Here is a 5,829-nt window from a genome sequence, read left to right on the forward strand (position 1 = left end):
AATAAACGTTAAAAAAAAAAAAGACTTCATTACTGTCTATTACCTCTACCTTCAGGCTAGAATGTAGATTATTTGTTGCGGGTAAACTAGAGATGGAAATAGAGACTAAGTGGAAGTGATGAATGTGTAAGCAAGGTAACTACAGGACAGAAGGCATGCTGGGTAATGCACTGAAGAGCTGGCCTGACCCTGTATGAGTTTAAGATGAAGGCGAAGTTCTACCTTCAGTTTAGGTAATGCTATACAGAAGAACTGAAACATCTGGAATGGGAAAGCACTCTATTGTGTATGTCTTTAGGTAGATACGGTTGCTTAGAATCAAAGATATTTCCTATTCCTGGTTGAGACAAGTAGATGACCCACATGTACCTGAACAGCACAGAAGTAGCAGAGGATATTCAGGTGTGACCTTTGTGGACCTAGGTCTGAAGTCTGGATAGATTAAAGATATCCTACTGGAAGCTTTAGTTAATTGCTGACTTCAAGAACTATACCCAACCTACAGCCCCAAATCAAATTAAAAAGTATAAACTTAGATACAGTCTCCTGGAAAAGTGTGGGAATAACTCTCAAAATGATTAATACCAAATTTCTTCCACCCTGGTAGAGAGGTGGCTCAAAATAGAAATTAGTAGAATTTATAGAAAATAAACATATAAAGTAAAATTCAAATACATGAAATCCCTTTGGTTTTTATATTTAATAATTATCAAGTTCTGAATTGTAACTGTAATTACCATCCCAGTATTTTCAATACTTTCTATTTGGTGCTTGAACTGGGGCTTTGATCTTGCTCTTTCCCTCTTTGGCTCTAACACAGTCATTGGGCTTCAAAAAACTGCCTAAAAAAGCCCCCTTGCTCCCACTTTTTTTGAAGAATTTACTTCTTATGGATCATAAGAATAAGAATTTAAAACTTTAAGCCCTCCTACATTCTGCTGGTCAATGATTATGTACTACAGTATGTAATAATGCCTAAGTCATTCCTCCACTCTGAACCCAATCCAATTCTATTATTTGATTTTGGAAATGGATTTTGAACATGGGCCTGTTTGACTAATCAGATGATCATTTTCCTATTCTTTTCTATTTAAATGCTGAGTGGCAGAGCTGTATTTGGGAGGGCAATGATTTCATTACACCAACCAGGGGAACTGCCATTCCAGCAAAATAACAAAAGCCAAGTTGGCTAAGGGAAAATGTTCCCTATCACGCTGAAGGAGCCACAAGAGAAATACCGACAAATGTCACCTCAGACACAATGACTACAGGATTACAGAAATCTAATTAGCTATTTCATTAACTGAGTCTTGTCTGTGGAGATGGCAAACAATGAGGACACAGAAGCATCCATTCATTGGAAATATACGGAACTGTCAAGGAGATTGTTCAATAATTTGTTCTCTGTATTTCTTCAGGTAGTGGAGGTGGGGCTAGCAAGGTTGAGTGACTGATTTAAAAAGATGCATTTCAGAGGGTTTTTGAAAACAGACCACTTTCAGGGAGCTAAATCTGCTGTTGTGGATAATATTGACACTAATGCTTTAGAAACTTCATTTCTTTATTTCAAACAAGCTAATTAGGTAAATTTATAGACATGATATAGACCAAAGATCGCATCTGACAAAAATCATGAAAAAGATGCTATTGGCACAATTGCATTTTCATACAGCCCTTATACTGTCTATGGATTATAGGTTAAAACTCTTGGAAGGCAAGTGCCTGATCTTATTAGTTCTTATATCCATAGGTTTTAGTGTCCCATACATTTGAAAAGTAACAAATAAGTGAATGAAACAATTTTTAAAGGAACAAAGGATTTTAACTTCAAAATAACAAAGCAGAACAAAAAATAAAGCAGAATGAATCTAAGAGAAATGGAAAGAAAGTGATGTTTCTGTTACAATTTGGTTGAAACAAATTACCTGGTCTTCAGTTTAATTTCCTAGTAAAATGTTAAGAATTGACATTGGATTTTGATGAGGTTGTTATTGTAGATAAAACCACTGAAACATATAGCGGTCCAGCTTCTGTCAATTGTATCTTTATATACTTTAGGGCTGGCCAATGTATCCTTAATGGATACTGCACATTAGCAAAGCACACAGTGCATGATTATCCAGTTACCACTTCCCTGGTGTCATTGGCAACTGTTGCTTTGTGACTTGGCCTCTCTCACTTAATAGTTCAAAAGTTTACATTGGTTAATGGTAAGATCTTAAGGCTTTACCCAAGCTGCCTTCCAGGCATGGCTTCCAATACTTCAGAGAAGCAGATAGATGTATTGTTCCTACAGAGAGATGCATAAAGAAAAGTGAGTGAACATTCTTTTTATTAACAAACAAAACAAAGCAAAGCAAAGCAAAACAAAACAAAACAACAAAACCTGGTAGGCAAAAGACTATGGGAAGAAAAGGAAGACCCAGACAGAACGTGAAGGATGTTGGGACTGGCCCTTTAAGATAACTGAATAGTCAGCAGAAGGGAGTCTTAAGTAGTCTAATGTTATTTATATAATTGGAAACATACCACTCTCAGTACATTAAAGAGCAATTTGTTTCCATAAAGTTGTGAGGACATTCTGAATTTTAGAACAACTTGATGTTCACGTGGATGCCAGGGTTCTGATTACACTTTATTTCAAGGCTGAATCTACATCTAAAAGTATGTGAGCTGTTTCAGTTCTGCCAAGACAGCAATTATGAAATGAGATGTTCAGACCAGCACGTTGGCTACTTTATTCATAGGATGTTGTATAGCCCAGCTGATTGACTTTGGGCGGCAGTAGTTCAAGCATCATGAACATAATGCAAAGTTTCTTCTCTTTAAGAACTAAACTTTTAGTTTCCCATCCTGTGTTTGCGTTTCAGAATATAACATAGGAAAGAACAAAAGGCCAAACTTCTAACCAATGAATAAGCACTTATATCTCTATGAACTATCACTTTCCAGTTGAAGAGGTTGTGAAACAACCCCCCAAATTCAAGACAATGATACTTAAAAAGATCATCTGCAGAAAAATAAAATTCAGCAAGAATCACCAATGGTAATTCATGACATTTAATTTTTTTCCAGATATATTGAATTTGTTCAAAAACTAATTTTCTACCCAAAGTAGGCACCAGAGCAAGCAAACGTAATAATAGAATATTGGTTTAGAATACTAAACAATGAGATTAATGAAGTAATGCATTGTATTGGAGAAAACTACATTAAAAAAAACCCTAAATAACAAAACTGGTTACATTAAGTATAAAAACTAAAAAATATTTCTTTAAAGAAATATTTAAGAAAAAGAAACCTTTAAGGCTTCTTCTTTGCTCTTTATAGATTTTCAGGCGAAAATGTCATTTCAAAGGCTGAATTTGAGTTGGTTTCTTTAAAAAGGGCTAATGCCGCTTCATTGACTAGGATTAACGCTAACCTCTCTTAGTTAAGTGGAGTTGGCTGTTTGTTTCAACTGAGGTCTCCTGGATATTTTACTGACATCAGTGTTGATCAGTAAAAGATAATGAGCTCATAAATGTAAATATTATATTTCTTAGTGAAAATAGAGCTAAGACAATATATTCCCTCAATTTCAATTCCTATGTGAAACTAAAACACTTTTAAAAAATCCTAGTCATATGAACTGAAGCCTATTATGTCTCCAGCATATACAGTTTCAATTTCTTAATCTGTAAAGTGAGGCTAATAATAATACTCATTCTTTAAAATATTATACAAATGCTGGTGAGAATTAATAATGAATTTGGAAATAGCCTTAAGAAAATGATATGCTTTTCTATATTACTCACATAAGTAGGAGAGACTCTCTTAACCCAAGTCTAGTTGAAAAATAAGAGCTCTTCTAGAAAACCAACTGATGCTCATAGCACACTGCACACTGGAATTTATGGCGAGTTACATGCTGATTACCCTTTAGAGCAATGGTTCTCAAACTGTGGTCTAGGAAGCTTCAGAGATCCTTAACATACGTCCAGAGTTTCTGTGAGGTCAAACTATTTTCATAATAATAGTAAGACATTAATGACATTTTTTCGTGGTGTCAGCATTTACACTGAGGTTACAAAAGCAAACTTGGTGAAAAGTGCCACAGAAAGACGCCAGGGTGCACTAGTGATCACTGTGCCCTTCACCATCACAACTAACCATAAAAACCATGCCAGGACAAGGGCAAGAATGTCCTTGGTGAAATAATGAATAATAACCTTATTAAATTTCCATCCTTTAGTACACATTTATTTTGTATTCTGTGTTACCAAACGGGAAGCACTTCTGCTTCAAACCGGAGTAAATTGTCTCTAGGGACAACGCTTTTATAGTTGGTCGAGTTGTGCTCATTAGCTGCTCTTTTTCATGCAACATCATTTTTACTTGACAGTGTCTGACAGATGAACTATATCAAGATGGGCCTTTTTGAATTTCCCCCCCAAAAGGCTCAAAGTAAGGTTATCACTGTATGGAAAAGTAGACAATTTGTTACTGATCATAGAATATCATAATTTCAAGTGAGAATTAGGATTTGGGAAGACTTACATCTGTTATGTGAGATTGACAGCTCAGTTAAAAATGTATCTGCTGATAACTGTGGGCTTTTAAACAATGCAACTTTTGGTTTAATGAATTGGATCAACATTTGAAAGTTTTGCATAATTCAGTGGACCAGTGTTTTTCAATTGATGAATTCATGTTGGTACAAATCCATTCAAGAGTAAGAGATCTATTCAATAGATTTGAATGTGATATAGTAAGAAAAGTTCATGGATGTGAGCTGAAACTCCACATTGCAACTGACATTAAGAAACTGTCTCTTGGGGCGCCTGGGTGGCTCAGTGGTTAAGTGTCTGACTCCTGGTTTCAGCTCAGGTCATGATCTCATGGTTTGTGAGTTCAAGCCCCACGTCAGGCTCTGCACTGACAGGGTTGAGCCTGCTTGGGTTCTCACTCCCTCTCTCTCTGCCCCTCCTCTGCTCACTCTCTCTCAAAATAAATTTAAAAAAACATTAAAAAAAAAAAAAAGAAACTGTCCCTTGGTGTGTTTTCCTATAACATGAAAAATATATACAAAATTATTTTAACAGGTTTTCAAGTACTTTCCAACTATATATCTATACATGAAGCTGGATTTTTTTTAAAACAAATTTCAGCCAAAGTAGCACAGCACAGTACATTGCATGCATAGGCAAATATGAAAATCTAGCTATCTTCTGTTAAGTAAGTCCTTAAAGAGATTTAAAAAAAAGAAAGAAATTAAAGAATACCCCTCTTTTCACTAATTATTTTTGTTTTAAAAATGCAACTATTTTTCATAATGTCAGTTATTTATGTTAATCATGAATGGGTTTATTATTTCAGGGAAATCAATTAGTGCTTCAGAAATTCTCAGTTTTGATTTCATATCAGATAATATTGCTAGATATAACCACATAAAACAAGCTCTTTGGGATCCTTAGTCAATTTTAAGACTGTAATGGATCTTGAGGCCAAAAGGTATGAAAACTGAAAACTGCAATTCTAGTACATGTATGTACTTTTGCTCCCTCAAAAAAAAAACAAAAAAAAACTTCACTAATTTATTTTTGTTTTAAAGTTTATTTACTTATTTAGAGAGAGAGAGGGCAGGAGGGGGACAGAGAGAGAGAGAAAGAGAGAGAGAGAGAGAGAGAGAGATAGAGAGAGGATCCCAAGTAGGGTCTACGCTATCACCACAGAGCCCAATGTGGGCCTCGAACTCACAAACCATGAGATCATGACTGGAGCCAAAATCAAGAGTTGGACACTTAGCTGACTGAGCCCCCTGGGCACCCTAAATTTTATGAATTTCTA

The sequence above is a fragment of the Lynx rufus genome, unplaced genomic scaffold (genome assembly GCF_022079265.1).
Source record: "Lynx rufus isolate CCGP_SWC_20201006 ecotype Redwood Valley unplaced genomic scaffold, mLynRuf1.p SCAF_9, whole genome shotgun sequence".
Taxonomy (NCBI): Eukaryota; Metazoa; Chordata; class Mammalia; order Carnivora; family Felidae; genus Lynx; species Lynx rufus.